Source organism: Orussus abietinus, unplaced genomic scaffold (assembly GCF_000612105.2).
Source record: "Orussus abietinus isolate OABI.00-Male unplaced genomic scaffold, Oabi_2.0 scaffold15, whole genome shotgun sequence".
Classification (NCBI taxonomy): Eukaryota; Metazoa; Arthropoda; class Insecta; order Hymenoptera; family Orussidae; genus Orussus; species Orussus abietinus.
This window is the reverse complement of record NW_019396010.1, coordinates 760,974-785,639: the sequence shown is the minus strand read 5'-3', so window position 1 is coordinate 785,639 and position 24,666 is coordinate 760,974.

The following is a 24,666-nucleotide window of genomic DNA, read 5'->3' as shown; positions in this document are numbered from 1 at the left end:
TCCTCGCCGATCGGGATCGAAGGACCTCCGAAACGAGTTCCAGCCTCTGATGTCGATGCGTTTTCTCTTTCGACTCCTTATTTGTCGGCCGGCTCCTGAATGGGAGCAGTTGGATCTCTTATTAATAAGCGATAAATTCCACCCGACACGCGCAATCGCGAACCCTGACAGTTCCTTCGGGAGGTTTTCCAATTAATCATTTCTTTACCCTATACCGACGTCTGCCCGACGTTTTACGGCCGATCGGAAGATGTATCGATAACCGAGGAAGCGACCGGCACAACACCCTTATCTATCGGCTGTTATCGTTCCTCCCGATAAAATAAAAATCCCCGGGCGCTCCTCCCGATCGATCAGCTGATAACTCCGAGGTCTCTTTTATGCCGGGCGGCTTTCGCCGATTACATTTTATTTCTTCCTCGCGAGGATATTTAAATTAATCTAATATAATTGAAGGTTGACCGGATGCGACAATTCCTTCGGGATATTCTTTATCGAGAGGGGCCAGCTTCGGTGAAATAATCCCGCTAATAATTTCCGCGTCGGCCGTCGGGGTCCAGGAGCGGATAAATAGTCCGCGGAGGTGCGCGGGGTAAGTCGTGGATATCGAGTTGCGATTTTATCTCGCTTCCTCTCGGCCGGCAGTCGATAGCTCCGTCTCTATTAATCTCGAACACCTGGATGGCGTGGGTGCGAGCCCTGACCCTCCCCGCCACTCTTTTGACGCGAGTAACCCATGCTTTCTACATTCTACGATCCAACGGGTGGCCCAGAAACTCCGGAAAGCGAGCGGAAATGAGCAAAAAATCCCGAAAAGTCGTTCGACATTTTCCCAAAGGATCCCCCAAAAATCCCTCCCAACTCCCCCTTGACTTATGAAATATATATGTAGACCTCAAATCACTACGCTGCGTTATATCAGGGAGGGTGGCCAAAAATCCGGAAGAGATTTAGAAAATTCGGGGACGTGTCGCGTTTCAAAATTGAAGATCCAGAAATAAGACGAGGGCGGAAACGAAGTGGGGTAACAAGAAACGGAGACAGGGAACCGGTCGGAGTTAAATACGAGGTCGAAATCCATTGTCGAGCGACCCTCCCACGCGGCGATTAATCTTGTCATATCTTCCTAGGATTATCTCTCCTAGGCGGCCAAAAGTGATACAACGTTGCAATTAGTGGCGGGCATTTTAAAGGACGAAACGACGCGCGTCAACGAATCGACTCTTGACTTGGCACCGTCTCGCGACTTGTCTCAAGCGATTTGTCTCAAGACAGGAAGAGAAGAGACGCGTCCCTCATTTCTTTATCGCTGGCGAGGGAGGTTCCAAGGCCCCCAGGAACGGGAAAAAAGGAGAAACGTGGAGTACTCTTGGGACCCCTTGTACACACTTCCCGCCGAATTCCAGAAACGAGACAGCGCCTCCGCTTGTTCCCCCCAGTCTAAATATTTACCCTTCGAGCACGAGCGAGAATGGGCATTGGCACCGTGGAAGGACAAGTGGGGAGAAGCCGCCATTTTGGTCCCGCTTCCTTGGCCATGGGCCTAAGAAATAAAAAAAAAAAAGAAGAAAATCCTACGGAGGAAAATGCGCAGTTCCAGACATGGAGAACGAAGCTCCATCCATGGAAGTGGTCTTTCTAGCTCGATAAATTATCCGCGGCGGAATATAAATTATTCTTAACGAGTACCTTAGCACCATTTCCAGGTGTCGGAAATGGGCCTTGGAGAGGGACCAGTTTTCCTTGCGACATCCTTCGGGGGTATAGCGACCTCGCGAAGAAGCGCGGCCGCCATTTTGGTCTCACCCGTGGCCCCCGGGCCCATTCTTCATGGCCAAAAAATACCTCGGTTTAGAGAGAGCAGTGGTTAATATAACGCGACGTAGCATCCTCTTCTAGCCTCGACTTTCACGGCCCTCCCCCCCAGGGGTCCTTCCTCGAAAAGGTGGGCGCGATTCGTATTGTAATTTCGAAGGCAGCAGCCATTTATCTCGACCTTTCACGGGCCACTCGGAGGATGCTTCCCGTGGACGCGCCTCGCCACGTGCGACAGACAAGGACACGCTTACGTCCCGGCCGCGGGTTCGAGAGAGACGGAACGAGGCCGCGGGTAACGACAATGAGCCGTTTTCAGTGCCATGGGAACAAATCCTTGTAAGTGAATATGCTAATGGGCCCAACGTCGCCCGGGAACCGTCGCGGCCATTTTACAAACACTCCTGTATTTTTTTTTCCCCCCTTTTTTCCTTCGACCTCTCGCCGTGTTTCGCCTCTCTTTTTTATTCCCGCGATGGCCGAGATAAGTCCGCTCTTTATGATTCCCTCCTCCCTTCCCGCTAATGCAATTAATTGTTAAACATTGTTAATCCTACTTGACATGTGCTTGCATTCTCTAACTAGAGGCACCGTTCCTCGCGCCGCCATCTTGCTCGCGGCGATTATGCAGAATCGCGCAACAATAATAAGAATGTCGTCTCAGCTGCAGCTGCACCTTTCTCGTTAACCGGCGTCGCGGTATGAACTAATATTGGCATCTGCATCGGATCGCACGTAGATCCATCGATCGCGATCGAAGAGGGGGGGAAGAAAAAAAAAAGAAAATCGATCGTAGGATTTCTTTGCGGGCCATTTATGCGATTCTCAACGAGGATCTATCTCCTCTTGCGCGTCCACCTTGGGAAGTATTCCAGGTTACCTTCGCCCCGCCGGAAAGGGGAATTGGATTTTAATTGACGAGGGAGAATCGTCCCATTATTAGCCGTACTCTCTAGATCTGCGATAAATCGAGAGGGGGGTTAAGAAAAAAAAAAAAAGAAAAATTGGAAGGTGAAAGATAAGAGATCGGGTAACCTCGCGAGAGGACGCGATCGCTCCGGGGATCTGCCTTAGCGGGAAGATTTTTGCAATCGAGAGGATCTCGGGTTCGTTCGATTTCCAGCTCGCGGGCATCCCCAGGCCTCCGGCAAGATTAATAACGTCTTACGGGCCGACATGGGACGCTCCTCGAGGTCGTGCAACGAGAAACGGATGAGGGGAGCCTCCGTTACGCAAGCTCCGAGAACCGGCGAATCTCGCAGCTCGACACCCTCGCGGCGCCTCGGCCTATCGTAAAACTCCCTCCGACATATTTTATTTATAACCGGCCGCGATACCGCGCTCCGAGATGTCATTTCCTGTCGCATCGGACGGATCGACAGAGCCAGCTCTCCGAACTACGAGTCCAAACCACGAAAGATGCCCACCACCCGTGAAGACCTCGCGACAAAAATCCAAATTAAAATCTCTCCTCCCCGAAAAATACTCTGGATATTATATTCCCGCTAAACAAGATGTGTCTAATAACGCGAGGATAAATTTCACCTCCACTTTGACCCCGGTGGAACCTAAGGAAAAAAATGAAAAACCTCCGATTTTCCTATCTTAGACGTGCTCTCTTCTTCCTGGGACTTAGAATGAATCCTACTTCGGGAGTGGAAAAAGAAATGTATATATAGAGTATTTCCCAAGGGTCCTGTTCAGCTCGGGGAATTTCCAGGGACGTTTAGAAGGATGGTTAACCCTCTTCTTGGGGGTACAGACTTCGGCAGGCCCGGTGGCAATATTTGTCGCGAAGGTGCTGCAGAAATCGCGAGCGGCTGGCAAGAGAGCGACCGCCTCGTGCTGACACGCGTCGAAAAGGAAAGCTACGTCAGCACGAATGTGCAAAGAGAGACGAGCTGTCTCCATCTCCCTTCGCCCGTGGCTCATGACGGTCACTGGAGGAGCTCCATCGAGGCGAGATTCGTTCTGCCCATAGCTTGACCGTCGGGACAGGGTTTCGAAATTTCAGAAATCATTTTCTATACCGCCAATCAGTCGGAGCCTCCTCGAATGGGCTCTGAGATCACGCGACTATCCTGAATCGTCGGCTTTTCAAAAGGATTTTGTATAAAAAAAAAAATAATAAAAAAAATAGAAATAGCCGTAAAAGTGATCCCGCCAAGCTCATTGTTATCCCCTGACGTAACTTATCCGCTTCCACGGGCATTACGCCTGTCGAGCTTTTCAGTGACTTATGTCCGATGGCATACAATGCTCCTCACGCATCCGCTCTCTTAACGCGTGCACACGTAAGCCAGGCAAGCCCTCTCGTCCCGGCGCACCTAGATACCTCTTCAAGGTGTGCGAAAAGAGGCAGCCGAGTGAACTCATAGGCGATCTAGCCGTGGAGAAATCATCGGACATCCGGCGATGATCTCCTCGTCCTTCCAGCCTCCGAGCTGGGTGGCGCGAGTCTCGGCCGCAGTTTATGCTAATTATCGACGTCCACTCGACGGCAAACACCCGTCCCCTCCCAGCCTCGGGTAAAAACCAACTGGTCGATCGGGACGTCCTGGACGTATTTTCAGAACACTCCACCGGGAGGTCCTGCCGCGAGAAAAGACGAGAGGCCTGTCCTGAAGCTCCTCTTTATCACGGAGGCCATATCTACTTATCACTGGGAACGAACCAGGATTTTCGGGGGGTTCCCCCGCTCGCACCTTCGTATGTCTCGTCCAGACTGCTTTTTCTTTTTTTTTTCTCGGAGGTTTTTAGACTCTCGAAGGATACGAAAATTGGAATAAAATATCCGGAGAGGATCGCTCTCGCTCGGGTGAGTTGAGATGCACTGTGACGGGCACAGGATGTGGGAGGCGAATGTCAAGGCTAACTCGCGCCAAGCGTTCCCTCCGCCCATGCCTCCTGCTTTTTTTCCTCCGATTTTGTTTCTATCCCGATTTTCGTCTTCCTTTTGGCCCCCCCTCTGTCGCGCCCGCCGCTCTTTTCTATTTCTCTCGCGGCCGCGACTGGCTAACCTTTCCCGGTCCCAGAATCTGCGAAGTGAAACGTCAAGCAACTCGGGGAGCACTCGGAGAAAAAAGGAGCCGTATCGCTCTACAGGGTGGTTCAAGGCAGTAGAAAATCAGGATACAAGATGCGGAAAAAAATGTCGAAAATTCCCACGGATCCCAAAATGATCCCGGGGAAGGTCTGTGCAAGAAGAAAATTTTGTAGACCGGTGGATCGAATTAAAAAAAAAAATAAAATGGGCAAGGCGAGAGGCATCGATTAATTGGCCGACGATTTGCTCCTCTCCAGGACCCTCGACGGAGATCGATCCTTCCCGAGGAAGGATCGGAAAGGATACCCTCTACGCATTCCTGGCTTCCCGAGGAGTCGCCTAATGAATTGGGCCTAGGTTCTTTTTTTCCTTATCCTCCCCGTGAGATCCTGGGAATTTCGTCCTAGCTCCTGGTTCCTTTCTCCCGACTCGAGCTTCCTCGAATACCACAGCCGACGCGGAATTCCATTCTCGGAGCTTATTAATTTGAAATCTCCGAGTCGCGGCTCCGATACTACCCTTTGTTAACTCCTATGTCCATTGCCCCGAGACATCCGTATAAATAAAATATAATCGACCCTAAGCAAATACCGTCTCGAGTGAATTTAATTTCGGCAATGTATTCGAAGGAGCAATCCAAACCGTGGAGGCCCCTCGATCGCGGAGATGGGAAAACAAAGGCAATAAACATTATCTCATCGCCTTGCCGCGGCAATTATGGGGTTCGGTATAATGGGTCGTCATGGCGACGTAACCACGCTCTCTTCCCATCCTCTTACGGTGGAATGGACCCGCCGGTGTGGGAAATCGCGCTAATAAAGTGCTCGGCTCCTAGGAAGGGCCCGCAAATAAATTCATCGTTCCCCGGAAGCCCCATCGTCTCCCCCATAATTTCTCCTTCGCGGTAAAAGGGCTGCCCCCTTCCTCGAGCCCTACGAGGTCGGGGTATTAAAAGTCTAAATTCGAGGCCGCGACAAGATCGAGTGAATTGTAAACGACGAAGCCGTATCGTAGGACGTTGGTAATTCCGTATGCGTGAGTACCCTAGGTATACGGTAATACCTCCGTGTGCGCGAGTACCCTACCTCCACCCTGGTAAATATTAAACTCGGTCACCGAGTCGAGTTCCAAACGCTTTTAACCCTCCTCCCCACCCTTTCCAGGCTTATCCCCCGCCATATCAGGCCATGGTTTCCTTCGAGGGACGATTCCATAGGTGAAGGAATTTCAAGGGAATTTTTATTTCAATGAAATTCCCCAAAAGGCCCCTCGAGCCTTGGACCCCGAATTCTAAATTCCGGGTGAAGGAGAGGAGGGTCGTTCGCCGAATGGCCCGAGTGCCTCGTGAAAGGGTCGAGATATTAAATTACGTTTAATTGCGTATAGAACTGCCGACATTTCTCGTCGCTCCCCCCGGCCTCGACGGAGTCGGTGAAGTCATCCTCTATTTCGGTCGGTCGATCTCGCGGAGGCAACTTTTTCGCAAACCCACCCCCCGAGGGTTAATTTCCCGAAAATCCCGATAATAAATAGGGGCTGATATGCGCTGGCCGAATTTCATATGCGAGGAGGAAAAATGTGCCGGGGTCCATTTTGAAAATTGAAAACCACCCCCGGGGAGATTTCTACGGGGCGACATGTCGTGACGACACGCGACGAAGGGACGTGGGTAAAACCGAGGGAGAGTCCGCGACGTTTACGAGAGGACTTATTTATCGCCCCCCATACACACAATTTTATCCCCCCTAAATTTCCAAAATTTTTTAACCAAACCTTCCCATATCACGACACCACTATTACGATTATGTCATATCAATTTCGGGCTCGTCAAAATAGCCATTAAAATCGGCGCTCATTTTTCCAGGATACCTCATCGCGATATATTTTTTCCCGGAGTAATAAAAACGTTCAGTACCGAGAAAGAATAACGATACCTAATAATTCCCATTAAAGTCCCACATAGAATATAGTCAGCCACGCGTCGCGATATCTCTACCACAAAGTACCAACGACAGGAAGTGCGGACTTCCTTAAAGGCGGGACTTAGAAAAGACGCGAATCACACGAACCTCTTCACCTAGGTCTTCCTGAGGACCCAGTAAAAAACGAAGAGCCGTTGGAAGATGTCGCCCAGGAGTTAACGACGAGCGATAGGGCCGAGTGGTCGGGTTTACGAGGGCTCGACGTCGCGTTATTGCGGGCCACCCGTTGGACGGTTTCGATTGGCGGTGTAAACGCGTAAAGCTACTTACGGCACGGTTAGTGTTGGTCGCCGGACTGGAGCCACGCCGGCAATCATACGGCATTAACGCTTTAACCTACTCGCCGGGACCCGGGGCCATTTTAGCCGTGTGGGACAGCCGGTGGCACATTTAGATACCGTGTTACGCCTAAAAGCAAGAGCCCCCCGTCGAAATAAGATAATTCGAAGCGAGGAGTGACAATGCTCCCGGTCGCAGCAGGACGATATACGTAAATAACTAGAAATAGGGCCCCTAGGCACGGGGCGGCCATTTTGGAGAAATTCGCCCGGTGTATTTCCACGAGCGTATTTACGGTTCTAGCAGGGACAAATGGCGCCGCCGTCGTGAATGGAGTCGTTACCAGGCCCTCGAGAAACTTTGCAATCAGCGGCTAAAATTCAACATGGCGTCGCGGCGTCGACTGGCGTCGAGCTGGGAGCTCTAAAAGACGGACGGAGGTGGAGGGAGGGAGAGAGCGCCATTCGCCGGGAGGGAAGAGCGAGAAGGACGACGCTACCGCCGCGCCGCCGCCAGCAGTGGTCTTCAATTCCGACTTCCACCCGAAAGTATTCCTCGAAACCTCGAGGAAATATGAATTCCGATTAATAATACGTGCTCTTCCTTCCCGATTTAAGAGTTTTCGGCGAGAACCTTGGCGGAACGTTGAATCGAGGGGGATTTTAATTAGATCGCGGCCACGAGGGCGAATCCAAGATGGCGCCGGAGGACGCGGAGCCTCGAGGTTCCTAGGAAGGTTTAAAATTATAACCCCCGGCCTCCGGTCGACGATAAGGTAAACGAACTAAGCTCCGAGGCCGGCTCCTGGATTTACGAGTTCCCGCCGAGGGTGCAGGGGCGTGCAGACGCGGCGCCGGGCGTCCCGACGCCCAGACTCGCAGGGGCCGCACGCACGTTGACCGTGAACCAGAAGGGAGTGGAGCCCTCCCCCACGGCTGAAACTTTTCCCCGTTTCTTCCGCTTCCTTCGACGCCCTCTCTTAAAGAAGCGTCGCTCCTACTTTCTGGAATCCCGGACTCGAAGACCAAGGAAAAAGGTCCCTGAGTATATCCCTTCCCTTATCATAGATAAGATAATACCTACTGACGGTTCCACGCTTCTACACCGTGTTCACAATTTCGCCCTAAGCTTCTCTTCGATAAATTTTAGAGCAAACGAGACGTTATCTTATAACAGCGTGCACATGGCGCGGGACTCTACCGCGTTTCCTGGAGAGGCAGGAAATTCCCATACAAGGTATGGGATATTCAATTTTCCTATGCCAAGTTTTATAGGCATTCACGGTGATTTTGGGTACGCGTATACCCCGAGGGAGACAAAGAGTGGTCAGTCGATATAAGCGAGACGAGCCGAGGCAAGATGGCCGCCAGGAGAGCCGAGGGTGCATACTTTCCGCCTATGCCCCCCATGGTTTATGGGAATACGGGCACGGTAACTGCCCCGGAGGATCGATAAACGCGAAGGGGTCCGATATATTTCCCCCGTAGAATTAGGAATTCTTACGTGGGAGGGAGGCAAGCGGTGTTTGTCCCGCGCTTTGGGGTGGCCCCGGTTTTCTTTCGCTCTTTGTCTCGGACGCGCCATGGGGGGTGCACTGTGTACCCATCGATGTGCCCCAAAAGGGCGGCTGCGACACATTTATCGTTATCGCGCGACCCCCTAAATTACAGGCAACGACAAATGGGGGGGTGATTTCTATTCGACGTTAAATTACTAGGATAAGACAAGGGTGCAGCTGTAAATATTAAGGGATGATAAGATATACCGCGTTCCTCTTCCGATGCTCTTATATACCGAACACCATGATACCCGGATTAGTAATAATTAATATCGGCGCCCTTTCCTGATCTACCCCAAAATCCTGGAAAAAAAGCTCTCTGGATTTTGAGACAAGGGTTCATGGGGCCGTTTCTTTTCGGATAAGGATTCGAATATCAGGACGGGGGTTGAACCCCGACCTTGAACGACGCGGAGATCTTCCGCAATCTCGACCTCCCCCGAACTTAGGGTGGTCCGCACGTGGCCGATATCGATTCGACTCGGAGGTTCGCCTTTAAGGGGAAGCTCGTCCCGCCTGGAAGAGGAAAGGGAGAGAGCCTCGCAAGCTCCACGGATTATCGAGCAGTTTATCGCGAGAGCTTTCGGAGACCCCCTTCACCTTCGCGGCGCCGTCTCTCCCACAGGTCTTCCTCGAGTTTCCGAAACTTGCCCTCGAGGTGACTCCCGAGATATCACCCCTTCCCCACGGGAGAAAATCCCAAAACATCCGAAATTCAATTTATCGCGAGAGCTTTCGAATCCCTAAAACTTCTCCCGAAGGTAACCGCGAGATTCTCCCCTCTTTACCACGAAAAAGAAAAACCAATTAAAAAAATGAATAATATCCACGAGATAACGATTTATCGATATTTTTTTACAGTTCACAGTGATAGCGAGGGGGAAACTGGAAGAACGAGGAAAAATTCTAGTCGCGGGAAGAATGGAAGAGAAAAAGAGCGTCTCCCCGTTAAGGGGCAAAATGGCAGGAGAAGAGACACGACGGAAAAAGATAGCTCTCTCTTTCGCGTTCGGCGCCGCGAAGTGAATCACGCGTCGGAATAAACTACACGACACGTGTCTCTCGTGCACTCGTTCTCTCCGTGCGATTTGCGATACGAAGAGAGGGAGATGTGCCTTAACGCGAGACCGGCCATCGTTTATTCGTGACGGGGGGAATTAATATACAAGGCGCCCGCCGCGGCGAATCGCACGCGGAGAAATGACAAGTGCTCGTACAGGACCATATACCGAGAGATAACATTTTCCACCAGCGGAAGAAGAATGGTAAAAAAATGTTCCATGGGAAGTACATTCGGAAAATCTCTAACAGGGGACATTTTGGATCGGCTTTTCCTCCGAGGAAGGGAAATTCCGACGTTGAGGAAGGTCCGGGCCGACCTCCTCGAGGTGGCTTATCGAGGCCGAGGGTTAGGAGGATAACAGCCGTGACGGTTTCGGAATTATCGCGCACCGTGCGAGACTCGATGTTCAAGGCGACGTTTAAATGGCCGACTTAAAAGGCCCCACGTGTTCGACTTGTCACTCGCGTATCCTGTACGGTGGAGAAAAAAAAAAAATAAGAAGAAGGTATCTCTTCGGTGCCTCTTCGACGCCATTGCGAGGAGGAAGAAACGGGCGCACTTAAGGTGCGCCTGAAAGCGGGATGAGAGAAAAAAAAAATAATACAAAGAGAGAAAAAGAAAATCCGCAGAAGTAGTAACGAGAAACCTCGGCGTTAATAAAGCCGTTTCTTTATTTAGCAAGGAGGAGGCTTGCGAGAGAAAACCGAATGTCAGTCGCGGGGGCGGATTCCGCTTCGCGGTCCGTCCAGGTGGGCGGACGCGTTCCTCGTCTCTCGATACATCCGGGAATAAAATTCGAAATCTTTCCACCTGGTTAACGCGAGCCTCACCGTCGGCGAGATATCAGCGCGGGATATTTTCCCGAAAAATTTAAGAAACTGGGTAAGCGGGAAAAATTCGCGGATTCGTCCTCACGAGTCGAGACGATTCGGGATGCTGGGTGGTCCATCGGGGCGGGTGGACGCGCCCGACACCCGAGAATAAAACCCGATAGTCTTTCGCGGCTCTCGACAGGAAGCGTCTGAAAGCATCGAACCTCACCTTTGTTTTCATTGGCCGTCGATCGTTTAAACCTCGCGCCCACGAGGAGAGTCGCCCCAGTTCTCGCCCCATCCACACCTCCACCTTTTTACTCATTAAACCTAATCCTTTACTTCTTCATTTAACCCAACTCCAACGCGCAAAGATAACCCATAGAAAAAAAAAATCTAAATATAAATTACCTCGAATAAGAAATTCGATACGATTCGCTATCATCCCCTGATAACCGGTACCACATTGCGATGAGAAGTCCCCGTTAAATATATCCTGTATTCCTGTCACGGCAACTCCAAAGTGCTCCCCCAATAAATCATTTCCCTCCACGAGCTTCTCCGAGGAGAGTTTACGTTTCCGCCCGCGCATGACGGCCGTCGATCTTGAGCGCAATTTCGGACAATGAGATGGTCCCTCCTTCTCTCTCTCTCCTCTCGGTACGAGATGCGCAAGAGGGATGGACCCACGGTCGCAGACCTCGATATGATTTAACCTCCTAGCCGGAGTGCCGAGCAAACAGGTGTCACGGTCTCTGGCCACGGCCTATGCGGATGACACGCGTGCTGACGTGCTCTCCCGCCTTCTCACGCGTGCCGCCTCCCCGAGCGGAGCTAACCACGATGTGGCAGCACGTGTTTCCGTGCTGACCGACGGCGTGGCTAAAACCCACATGGACCGTGTGTGTCTTGGCAGACATCGTGGAACCGGACCGTAATCCGCGAGCCAAATTGCGTACGCGCGACGACGCATCCGACGCACTTGGACGAAGAAAAAAAAAAACGAAGAAAAAAAAAATTCTGAAAATTCTGTCTAAGAATCTAAGAAGCCTCGGGGAGACATGAGATTCATCTAGAGAGGAAATGAGACCATCAAGGTGTCACGAAAGTTGCACCTGAAGGGTCAATCCTAAGGAAGCCTTGATCGGGTTTTTTATTTTATTAATTAATTAACGCGATGATCGTGAAATTTAATTAAAAGAAAAGAAAAAAATGAACACGTCCTTTGTTCCCTCCCACGAGTGCCTGTTAGCTCGCCGTCATATTGCGCCGCGCAGCTGGGCAGAATACGAGGGAAAGAGAGAGAGAGAGAGGGAGTTCCATCTCTCGTCCCTGGTTTTTTCCCTCCCAAAGGAGTCGGATCGGGTCCGAGGTCCATATATCCTCCACCCGTGCCTAAGCCTTGCGGAAGCCTCGCAATCCGCGATAATTCCGGCGAACTTATCCGAGAACAAACAATGCGTTTCCCCGCAAACGCAAAGCCTGAGTTACGCGCATGACTCCGGGCTCATGTGCGCTTTGCACGTACCTTGGCCAGGGTAAACGCCTGTAAAGCCCTCCATTGTGGTACTCACCGAGGGAACCGGAGGTGGAGGCGCTGCATCTACCAGGAGTTGGCACACAAAGCGGGGCAGCCACTATATGACGGACGTGTTCCCAAGAATCGGGAGTTACGTCCCTCGTTCCTGGATCCCCTGGTCGACGGATGTCCACGTCTAGCCAGGAATCCTATCGACAAACCGAATTTCGCTATTACCCCTCTAGATTGCTCCGCAAATAAATTCCCCATTACATCCCGCCAACCCCGGAAAACCCGCACTACGTATAATAATCACACAATAATCCCGTACCTTAATTACAAGTGCACGCGCGTTAATGCAGAACCGGGTCTCTAGGAAGCCGTCGGAGGCGTCGCTCGACGTATCGCTTTTCCACGGTAACAGTTCTGGACGCGATACGCGCCCCGCGATAGCGTATAGATACATTCCCCATGTACATACAGATATATAGAAATACATATATATATAAAAACGCCGCGTGGGAGTGCGCTCTGTGGGAACGGCGACGCGATCGAAGGTCCTCGGCGTCGTTGAAAACTGGCGGATGTGAAAAAGGAGGGAAACGAAAAGGAAAGAAAAAAAAGAAGAAGAAGTAGGGAGAAGAAACGACGCGAAGAGCGAGAAGGTTACAGCCGGCGGAACAATGATAAATCCGCGATCCGCTCGTAAACACCGAGGAGGATATCTCTCTCTCTCTCTCGGATGATCATTATGCGGATTCACGGCCGTCATTCCTTAATGGCCGAGAGGAGCTTGCGCAATCCCGAGGCATCCTTGGCGGATGAGCTGTTCGCGTCGATCCGCTGGCTCCGTTTCCGCCATCTCGCGAAATAGGTCCACACCTCGACGGACTCCGGGAAGTGGCCTCGATCGTCGTCCGATCGAGTCGTTTCCTGGCCTCGTCCTCTCCTCCGCATTGTTCCCACCGATCGCCGCTCCGAATGGACCCCGGATGCTGCAGGTCCTCCAGAAACGTCCGATACAGGACGACATCCAGGATACAAGGGGAGAGTGCATCGCATAGATGCAAGCGCGTTAACGAAAGAAAATTCATGGGATAAGATCGGGTCGTTAAACGAGGGAGAGGAGAAGAAAAAAAAAAAAAAATCGCGGGAAGAGATGCCATCGACGGTGACTTCAGAGCCAGAGGACGAGAGAACAAGGAGGCGCTACTCCCGACGGATTTCCATAATCCCGAGTATGAGCCTCGCACGAGCGCCGAGTAATTAAGGGAACATCAATTACCGGAGAAGGAGCGGAATAAAGGAAAAAAAAAAGAAGAAGTAAGGAGACGCGTAATAAAGGAAGATTTATACATTGTTTTTTACGACCCCGATTCCCCGCGGCGGGAAAATCGAAAGGCACGTGTGCGGTATCTCTGCACGCAGCATTAACATAGCACAAGCCGCGTTACATGACACGAGATAACGACGTTTGTATGAAAAACGTCATGAATTTTCCCGGGCATAAATTCCGAAATTATTGAGGCCTATCCCATTAAAATGTCCCTCATTGTGAAGTCTGACTAGAAATGATATTTTCCCCTGGAAAGTAGTTTCGGGACCGAGAAGCAACGTGACGATCCTCGCCAGGTGGAGGCGCTCGGATACCTGGTCGAGCGATCTGGCGCGAAGTAGGCGCGAGCCGCGAGGTCGTTTCCGCGCATGCGTGAGTCCCTCGCGCATGCTCAGTGGCGAAGCGGCGCGCGTCCCGAGCGGAGTCGCGGCTCGAATTGCAAAGAAAACAGTGCCGCTCTGCCGACCGAAGTCGACCGATCCGCAAATAGAGTCCTCTGCGTTTAGATTTCCGATGCGGCCGCGCGGCCTGGGCCGCAAACGACGATAAAGCGGATCGGCCGGATCTCTGCTTAGTTAGAAAAAAAAAAAAACCCCAAGATAAAAAAATGAAGTAAAACAATAATTCCGAAATTTGAACGACTCGAACAAACGAAAAGCGGGAAAAATCCGGGGGGGAGAGACGGGAAGACCCGACCAGCGGGGAATAATTTATTCATCGTATGCCCGAGCCGACCATTTAACTCGGCTAATCGAAATTCAATAGCGACCCCTGCCTGCCCCCCTCGCCGAATCGACTTTATTATTCGCGGTATCGGCTCCAGGAAAATAACCTGAAAAAAAAAAAAACGATCGACCGAGCCGGTGCTCGCCTCCGCTCGGAGACTGCCGAGGAACGGGTAAACAAGTACGTTAGCGGAGATGAAGAAGACGGACGAGGCGAATCTGATTTCATGACTGCCAGTAACAGAGCGTCATCAGACCCGCGCCCAATATACTAAAAATATAATACCCAATACGATATAAATACTCGGGAAAAAAATCCCTCCCGCTGAATTTTCCGCCCCTCGGCGATCTCGAGGTGAATAATTAAAATCCCAGGCGAGGGATGAATTACTTGCGGCCGATAGAAAATAACTTTTTCCCGCCCCAAATTGTGCCAGGTACCGTATCTATAGGTGCACCGTTTACGGTTCCGAATTGGTCCAGAGGTGGAGGAACCGGAGGGGGGCGAGAATCGCAAACACGTGCGCGTCCCTTACGAGGCTCGGCCTCGTTAACGTCATGCGCACAATCGCCTTCAAAATAAACCCGTATCCGTATTTAAGACGCATACAGGGCAAGCGAGAAGGAAATAGAACCCCTCGGGGCGGTGCGCAATTGCGCGCGAGAGAAGAGAGAGAGAACTAGGTGGAGGGTGGAGGGGAAGAAAGCTCCGGCGTGTCTCGCGAAGGGACACTTGGCAGCTGCAGTTCTCGCTGACGTATCAGGGATTCCCCTTTCTTCTCCCGAGTGCACCGATGCCCTCCGCGTCGATTCCGCAGCGGAGCCACCGGCTCTGGCGCGCCCACCGCGCAAACACGTGGGAGACTCCGAGTGTCACATCCTGCATCCCCATAGATCAGGAAAACCCTTTACCTGCGATAAGATCCCAATCCTATCCCTCGGGAAACGTCGAAACGATTTCCCGAGATCGGGAGACTTTTTTACGGTCTCATCTCGAACAATGAATACCTTATCGCAAATAATAAATCCTGAATAAATTAAAGCCGGGAAGATCCTTTATCGCAGATAAGACATCGGTTCTATGCCTCGGGAATTTTTTTTTTGCAGAATTTTCAGGAATAATAAATCATGACAAAATCCAAGGCGAGGAGAGGACTCGTCCGACCGGGTCGAGGCGCAAGGTCGGCCATGCATCTCTTCGAGCGGAATGAGATCGGCGAAAAGGACGCGCGTTTCGAGATAGAGAGAGAGGGGGGGGGGAGAGAGGGAAAAAAAGGAGCGCGAAAAAGGCACGGCCGTTTCGAAACCTTCGCCGTGGGTTTTGCGCGGCGACGTATAAAGAACGGGTTCTCCCGGCGAGGAGCGAGATGTGCGGAGCCGGTGGTGCTTGGCGCCACTCCAAACCCCGCGACACCCACGGATTTATCGCGAGGAAATCCTGACCGGCTTTGTGCGCCTTCGGGCGACTCGCGAGCGAGTGAGCGAGAAGGAGCGAGAGAGCGAGAAACCGAGAGAAACGACCGCGCGAGCGAGAATTTCGACTTCGCGTCGGTGGCAAAACAAGATTTAAAGAAGAGAAATAAAAAAAATAAATAAATAGGGACAGGAAACAAAGCAACGCATGAAAGGATCTATTGCGCAAACATCCTTTCGCGAAACCGAAGCTATTACGAGGGTCGATCGATCGATTCGTTCCTCCTTATCTCGCTCGGCTCCTCTGTCTTGATTTCTTTTTTTTCCATTTTAATCGCGGGAGGTGTCCCGTTTTGGCGACCGGATAAGACCCTCGATCGGATCCTCGGGATCGATACTCGATATATCTTATCGATTCCAGGAACCGGAATTAACACCTAGGCGCGTTATCGCGCCGGGTTTCCTTTCTCAGGAAATTGGTTCCAATGCGAATGCCTTAACGATCGCCGGCAGTGAGTCACGGGTGCTCCAAATTCCACCTTCCCGATGACGAGTTTAAAAAAAAAGAAAAAAAAAAGATCAAATCCGAGACGAGAGGTTATTCCCCCGCGAAACCCTGAAAATCGACGGAGAAATCAGACTGGAATCGATAAGAAACCTCTCGTACGATATATCGCGTTAAATCGTTAACAACCGCCGATAGCGATGGGACGGGTTAAAAATTTTAAACCAGCGGGAAATGTCAGTGGTATGGATAAAATCGCGATGAAAATGCATAAACGTATAATGTCGGTTAATCGCTAAGGAAGAGCAGGCTCTCCGGCGTCTGACTCCGTCGCGACCGAATCTCCTTTCGGAGAAGCCCGGCGCAATTCCTCGAGTATCTCGTCCCGATCCCCATAAAACTTGCATCGGGATTGCTAAACGAAGCGGTAGATTACGCCCACGCGGCTGCGAAACGCGCCGCTCCGAAACGGGAGCGGGATTTCGTGGCCCACCAAAAGCGGTTCGTCCCTAACCTCCTCTCCTGGGGTCCCCGGTGCGACTCGGAATTTCGTATTCGAGTCCCCAGGAAGGGGATCCATCCTTCCCTAATCAGTATTTCCCGTCGAAAAGTCGAAACAAACGATACGTTCCGCGGTAAACAGTCGGAGGATAACAAACCTCGTGGATCCAAGATGGCGGCGAGGCGTAGGGTATCCGAAACGTCGATTTGAGATTCCTAGACGAGCCCGGTAGTTAGAAATTCCCATGGCGTCGCGAGCGGCACTCGGCAGGCCGTGTAACCATCGCCGGCCAGCTGGAACGAGGGACATAAAGGATTGCGCGACCGGGAAAAACGAGGCAATGCGTACCCGGGTCACGTGCGCCGCAATGCCCGACCGGACTAGCAGGTTCCGCGCCGTACCGTTTCGTTCGGCTTCTTTCGGTTCCGTTCGGTTTCGTTCGGTCTCGTTCGGCCGGGCCAGGGTCGCCGGTGACTCGGAATCGGTCGCTCCCCGTTACCTTTCTCCGCGGTCTCCGGAACCTGGTCAACGCGTCGCCGATAATTAACGTTTGTCAACGTCGAAACCGTCGGGAATGTTCGCTAGCGCGTCTCCACCCCTAAAGGCGCGTCCCGAGTCCCACAGCGCGCGGCGCGTCAATCCGAAGATAAATAAAAAAAAACATCCGAATACGAGACAAAATATTTCCAAGTTCCTCTTTCGTTCCCATTGCCCTAAATAGAAATTAGATCCTACTTGGGGGAGTAAAAAAAATATAAATGTCCCCTTCTAAGATCTAAGGTGTTACTTTCCATTGTATAGAAATTATACCTAATGTATATTCATTGAAAATGAAATTCAAGGCCTGGAGGGAGACCGAGTAGGGTGGAAATTTCGATTCGCCGCGGTTGGGATTTTTCTTCCCGTGCTCGCCGCGCCGCGCCTAGTGTGACCCTCGACGCGGTCCCCGCTCGCCAGGTGTACGGCGCCGGAAACGGGCAGAGCGAGTTAGCGAGTTAGCGAGTCGCTCGGCCGCGGACGTCCTTTGTTTCGCCGTCGGCGTCGGCGTCGCGGCGTCGGGTGCGGGTACAACGTTCGCGCGTACTCGCGCGAGCGCGGCCCGACGTGCGAACTGCGCAGCGGACTAATCTCGGCGAGAGAGATAAGGGGACCCAGAAGGCGTCGGTGGGAGAAGGAAAGGGAAAAGGAAAAGGAGCGCCGGAGGAAGAAAGAGAGAGCCGGTGAAACGGTGGGGGAAAGTATCAGCACGTGGCAGTGCCTAGGTCAACGGAGAGCGAGGAAAGGCACGAGCAAACAATCTCTGGAGCAAATCGAGAGGGACGCCTGCGTGAAATACGTCGGGTAATCCCGACTCGAGAGCCGGCCTGCGCATGCGCCGCCCCGGCGCGGGAAATTCGACTCCGGAGTTATTTCCGAACCAAGGCCCGTCCGCTCTTCCAAAAGGCCGAATTAAAATCCTGCAATACATTTCTTTCCACCTCGATGTCCCCTATCCAGTCAAAAGAGAACGTTTAAACGTTCAAACAAATATCCCGCAACAAAGGGTAGATCCATTTAAATTGTACTTTCCTCCTGACTGGGGGGCGAAGGCCTTGGAAAATTTTTTTTTCGAGTAGATCTGCAAATTTATATCGGGCGACAGGGTGGATTTTTTCGTTTAAGTCCCTTTCGGCGAGAGGCCTCGGGAAATCGGTTTTTCGGGGGAAAAGGGAAGCCCGAACTAGAGCGAGAAAGGGGAGGAAGATAACGAGACCGAAACGACCCAGGGCAGGAAATAAACGAGCCGTGGTGGGGCCGCGCCCTGGCACAAGGTGGTTGCATCGCGGTCCGAAGATAACCTTCAAACAAAGCGGAACCCCGCGGGATGATAATGATAATGATATTCCCCGGTCGGTGGTTCTTCGTGGAATGGTCGCGTTAAGGGACAACGAACCTAATGCGATACCAGCTCACCCACGATTCTGGGTTACGTTCTCCGAGAACGGTCGCACGTGTGCACACGTGCGACCGTTTCGTAAGATGGATTTCGTTCGCCGGCGGTAATGGACGGTCCATTTGCGGATTTTTACCCCGAAACGTATCTCGCCGGCTTTGCCTTGTCTCGCGGGGATTATCGACTCATCGTTTGCACCGAGAGCTACGTACAGAGTATGCCTTTATTGCGCCTGCCAAACGACTCGGGCGCATAAACCAAGCCTTTCATTGAATTCCATCTCGGTAGAATAAAGGCAGCTGTTCCTCGGTTTTCATAAAAAAAAAAAAGAGAGAATGATATTACCCTACATCACCGAGACACGAGAGAAAGAAATAGGGTTAATCGTTCCCACGCGAGCTAAACCGGCGCCGGCTGCCGAACAAGTCCCGGCTACGTTTACAAACAGTTCCTAAGATTACGATTTGTAGCGTTATTCTTACTTTATGCGCGTGAGTCCGTTTGCAGGCTTAAAAGCCTCGAAGCTTTCGAGCGGCACGCGGAACCGATATGTATGCGTAAGTTACGCGAGAGGCCTCTCCTCGGTCTGCCTCGGAACCTCAGAACGAGGAAGTGGCGGAACGTTTTCCCGTCGATTTTTTCCCTCTCGCATTCTTTTTACGCCCTGCCTCGGCTCGAAGACTTAGGGCCCTCGAGTGACCTCGAACGAATCCGGGTCCCTCGTTCCCGATCTCTTCCCATAACGCGTTATGCCTGTCAAACCTCCGACATGACGCGTTATCAAATCTTCGACATGACTCCCTTTATGCACCCAATTTGGAGTAAGACATAACAAATGACGTTTTGCCGTACAATACGAAAGGGTCATCCTTTTTATTCAGCCTAGACTATAACCAAGGTCGCATTCTTTTTCCCTGATAAATGAAATTTCATGGGGTCTCCATAATCATGGGATAAAGTTTCAAATGATATCATGCACCCAGTGTGGAGAAGTTTCATAAACATCCCCACGTTTTGGGTATATGGAATATGACTCTTTCGTATCACCTCGAGGGACCTGATAGAGGCTCGACGATGGTTCCATGTCTTCGACCTTATCAAAGACCGTTTCGGCGTTTCCTTCTACTCGGCCGCGGCCTTCGGCCCGATTCACGTTATCGCCTTCTCGAGGCAGCTTCGCGTAATCTGGATCTTACTCAGCAATTCCAAACAAAGCGAACGTTTGAAATCTCTGTTTGGCCTGGCGGGCACGCAACGCGAGAGCCCCGGCTTTTATCTAATGTAAACTCCACTTTTCTTTGTCGCGTTCGGAGAGGCCTTATTGCGAAACCGAAGCCTAAAACACAGCCGCGCAATTATCCGTCTCCAGGGGAAAGAACCTAGGATAACGCCGATCAGCTGATGGGGTCTCGAGTGCAATTCCCAATTTCCCAAAAATTCCCACTCAGGACTTAATGGGTCGGAATCATCTCAGATTGAATCCTTCGAAACGGCCCCTTAATGAACTCCTAATGGACTGTATGTAACGTTAAGGCCCCATTAAAATGAAATTAAAGTGATCTCCGAATGCAGTCCCCAAAGTTTCCTTCGGACCCTCGAAGGCTACCTTAAGTAGGGTCAGTTTTAATTACCCCACTAGGTGAAACGGATGTCGGGGCAATTATAGGTGAAATTATTTCCGGAATAAGTGCCTTTGGGATTTTTAATCCAGCGAGCCGTAGGTCTGATAAGGGCTCGTGATAGCGATCGGCCGGTCGGAATTTAGATTCTACATTCAAGGTGATAGTTTTTCCTCGGGATTTAGCAGCCTTGGGGCATTCTGGCTATCCGGGACGGGAAAAAATAGCCAGTTAAAAATACTTAACTCCCAGGTTTCCATTGGTCAGAGGTGTGTCGGAAGCGAGGGAGTAATCGCTCTTATGTAACGCGAAACCCCTCTTGTAATCTTTGTTTACAGGGAACGCGATCTAAAGCTTAACTTCGATCGAAGGTTATACTTTGAAGTTTCATCCGTCCCGATAACCGTATCAGCCAAACGAAACCGATCTAAGAAAACGATTCCCCGCAACTTTTTCTTCGGTTATCGATAACGCACATTGTAATTCCACTGCGCATAGCATACCGACACCGATTCCCTGTAAATAAAATCCACTCCGAAATGATTTCCCATCCGTTAAGTGCCCAAGTACGAAAAAGTGCAAAAGAATAAAGTACCCCATTAATTATGATTTTTATCTTATCGAACGAATATTTAACTAGTCCCGAAAGTACCGACGTCAAGTGATAACGGATCCGGTTGAACATTCCCCCTGATAATTTGTTTCGTTTATGCAAAAATTCCTCGAAGAGAATATCGAAGTATCCACAGAAATTGGGGGAAAAAATTGATATGCTTATAGAAGGGCTTCAAAGATTTCATGATAAAAGATAACAGGTGTATTAATACGTAGGGAGGTAAATCATTAGATCACAAGGCTTTCGGTCGGTAATTTCGTCCTTTCGTTAACAATCATTAAACCTCCCAGGGGACCCTTGAAAAATTTCGGAGTCGTTCGCCATTTCGCGTCATTAAGAGAAAATTTCCCCTAACGAGGCCGCTCGTTAACATCCCATAAAGTCCTTCGCAAAAGTCTGAATAGTTCGGACTAGATGGCAAAAATAGTGCAATTACGAGATATCAGATCCTGACCAAGGTGCAAAATTTCTAGACAGAAAAAAAAAATAAGGAAAATCCCGAAAAAGGCTCAGGGTCGAAAACGCCGCGGAGGAATGTCCTGCCACCTCGAAGGAGGTCGTTAATTAGCATAACAAAATTGGGAGCCCACTTCTGACGCTTCTGCCGGATGTGAAGTACACACAGACTCCATGCATTATGCAGCTGCATTTGCATCCGAATGAGGATTCCTTTTCGGAGCGGAGCTGGCCCCTGTTTTTTAAAGCCGATCCTCGACAGTATCTACGAGTCCTGCCTGATAATCTCGCCTCCGGAGCGCGGAATCTACGAGCGTGAAATTACCTCCAAAATTGTTTCCCCAGGACTCGAGATCCCTCAAATTAATTCCTACTCTTCCCAGAACAGTAAACAAGGACACGTACCTTCGCGGAGTCGAAACAAAGCGCGAGGGACCGAGATAAAAAAATAAGGAAATCCCCCAAAAAGCATATCTCTGATAACTCCATAAAACGACGATACGCGACTATCTCCCCGCGAAAAAATTCCCCTTCGGGAAAGAAATTATTCCAACAACAATTTCAACCTTCAACTATTGTATTATATTATAATATTGTTTAAATGTGCGAGGGAAAAAAAATCCGGATTTAAAAAAAAGAAGGAGGACTTACCTGATTCTCTTCGTCTTCTTTCATTTTCTTCAACTTAGTCGCTCCTGGTGTGTGCCTCCGGGTGATTTATCGAAATTCGAAGTCGCGATCGTCCCGCAACGTCTCCGCGGACGGAGGGCACGCGGATCACTCGGAATTGAATGCAGATTTCCTTTGTTCGGGGCGTCGGCGTGTGCGCTCTTTGTTGACAATGAGCACGCGCGATCACACACGGAGTCGTAGCTCGCTTGGCCAAGTGCTCGGTACGCTCGCACACTCGCGTACTCGATACCGTACATACGTACACATACCTCCTGGGAACCGTACATACGCACCGGCGGTTATCTGCATCACAAAGCGGCCGCTCGGTTGGCCTACATATCCCGAGCCTCGTCACCCATTAACTTTGCGGCCAACACTTATCGCCTTATCCTGCCGATAATTCCGCAAGAAATTCGCCGATTCGCGTACCGAGGTTGCTCTATGTCGCGCCTCTCCTTAGACCTCCAGAATCGAAATTACGTAATTAATCTTTAACAAATCGCGAAAGAAATTCAATTAAATTGTATTTCGGAGGTAAATGGTATTGAGTCTTTTGTTGATATGACTTGATACGATATATCTCTATGTCGCGCCTCTCCTTAGACCTCCAGAATCGAAATTACGTAATTAATCTTTAACAAACCGCGAAAGAAATTCAATTAAATTGTATTTCGGAGGTAAATGGTATTGAGTCTTTTGTTGATATGACTTGATACGATATATCTCTATGATAGGCGTTATCGAGTACTTTCTTTTCTTTCGACCGATTTTCAGTTCCTCTCCTGGAATCCGTGGGAATGGATTTTCCTGGGGATTTTCAGGCCGACAATTAACAGGAGGGAGATCACACGAGTGCGCCTCGTCTTAATGGAATTTCCATCCATTTTAGGATTTGGTCATGAAGTCGTTTAAGGAGATCTAGGTGCACGTCCTTCGACGGGAATGTCCTCGGACCCTTGATTGGGAATCGGCGATCGATCTCTAGGAATGGCGAGGGACACCGGGAATCGTTAGACATGAAAACACGGAGTCGGGAGAGAAACAAATCGAAAAGATTAAATATCAAAATTGATAAATCACATTAGAAAATGTCTACGCGGTCGAATCCTGCGGAACATCGAATAATCTCCATTTTAACCTGTTTTCGCGATTTCTCAATTACATATCCTGCCTCGCGAGTACAGGCAATTATTCTCTCCCTCTATTCGCGCATCTTTTATTTATTTCCCGTAATTAGACCCGCGGCAATCAGCGAGCGCGTATGTACGTGACATGTTTCCGTGACTCCGCCGAGTGCGTGTGTACCTTCGACAAAGACGTATTTTCTCCGTCAAAATGGCGAAGAGGAATTATTCCTAAGACGAGTATCCAGCATCGAAGAATCCTCTTTTTCCGCGGAGCGATCCTCCTAGGAGAGTCCTTGCGCGATTCTTATACTCTCTCGTCAGCCATTACCTGCCAAAGGACGAAACGCGAGAACGTGGCTATTATGGAAAATCTAAAAATAATCTTAGAAGCTCCATTGCGAAACCGTGGATGCGCATTCCCGGCGCGGCCTCTGGTTAAATATTCCCGCGATCGCGGGAAAAATACCGGAAACGCCACCGGAAGTAAGGTCGAGGACGCGGTCCTTGGTAGTTAAAAATTCCCCCGTCCTTGAGTTTTTCTTCAATTATAATTCAGCCTCATTTAATTCCAAGCTAAGTCGTAACGCGTGGTCATGTATACGGTATGAGAGAGAAATGATGCATCGATCTCCTCGCGACGAGATGGGAAATCGACGATCGCCGATGCACTCGGGATGCAATTGCGGATGCGACCAATCAGACGCATCTGTCCGAGGAAACGTCTCCGACGTATCGGCGAAACGTATAAAAAAATCCCCCCCGCGGTTGAAATTACCATTCCAATTGCGCCTCATCCTCCTCGTTGACCCCAGCGGAGGGTCCGCGACGGAGGACTAAACATCGAAATTTATCACCGAAACACGCGACAAATAAAAACCCGAATCCTCTTAAAACATTACGTACTTTAATAATAAATAAAAACCCTGGATACTCGTTTCGGGCTACACCTCGCGTAAGGCCTGATTCTGAATTTTTTCGCGTACATCATTTTTATTTAATATAAAAAAAATAATTCAGCTAGAGCTGAGAAATTAACCGCGGATGGTAATCCTTAGGAAATCGATAGTCTGGTATCGAGTACCGAAGAAACGCGGAGGAATCCGCGGAATTTCCCGGCCCGTTTACGTATATCTCGCACATTCCTCGGAAGCCAAGGTAAATGGAAAGAAAAACAACGTTGTTCCTCCCCGTACGATGTGGCCATGCCAACAACACGTTATATACTGCGTACACTCTCCCGAGCGGTCGTCCTCAACCTGATACCAAGGTTCCCCCCTCTTCCCCTCCCCCCCGTAGAGACCTTCGATCCGAGATCGATCAGAAAAAAAAATCCCAATCCCCCTGGAAAACCCAAAATCCTAACATTTTCCCTAATCGAACATTAAAAGATGAACTTCCCCAAAGATATTAACGGTAAGGCGCGTCTTAATCAGAGTTTGATAAAGATTGAGATGCTAAATGGGGTATTTTGTTAAACGTTTTAAGGAAGATTAATATAAGAAAAAAAGGTTTTACGTGGCGGGGCAAGTATAAGCGGACTTTAATGGGAAGGTAGGTAAAAGTGGAAAATGCCAGGGACTGCGTGATAACGCCGCGCGATAAACGAGTGATAACGGAGGTGATATCCGGCGCGCCTCCTGGTTCGACTGGCTCGGTTCGTTTGGCCGAGGAAATCGAGACATCTGGAT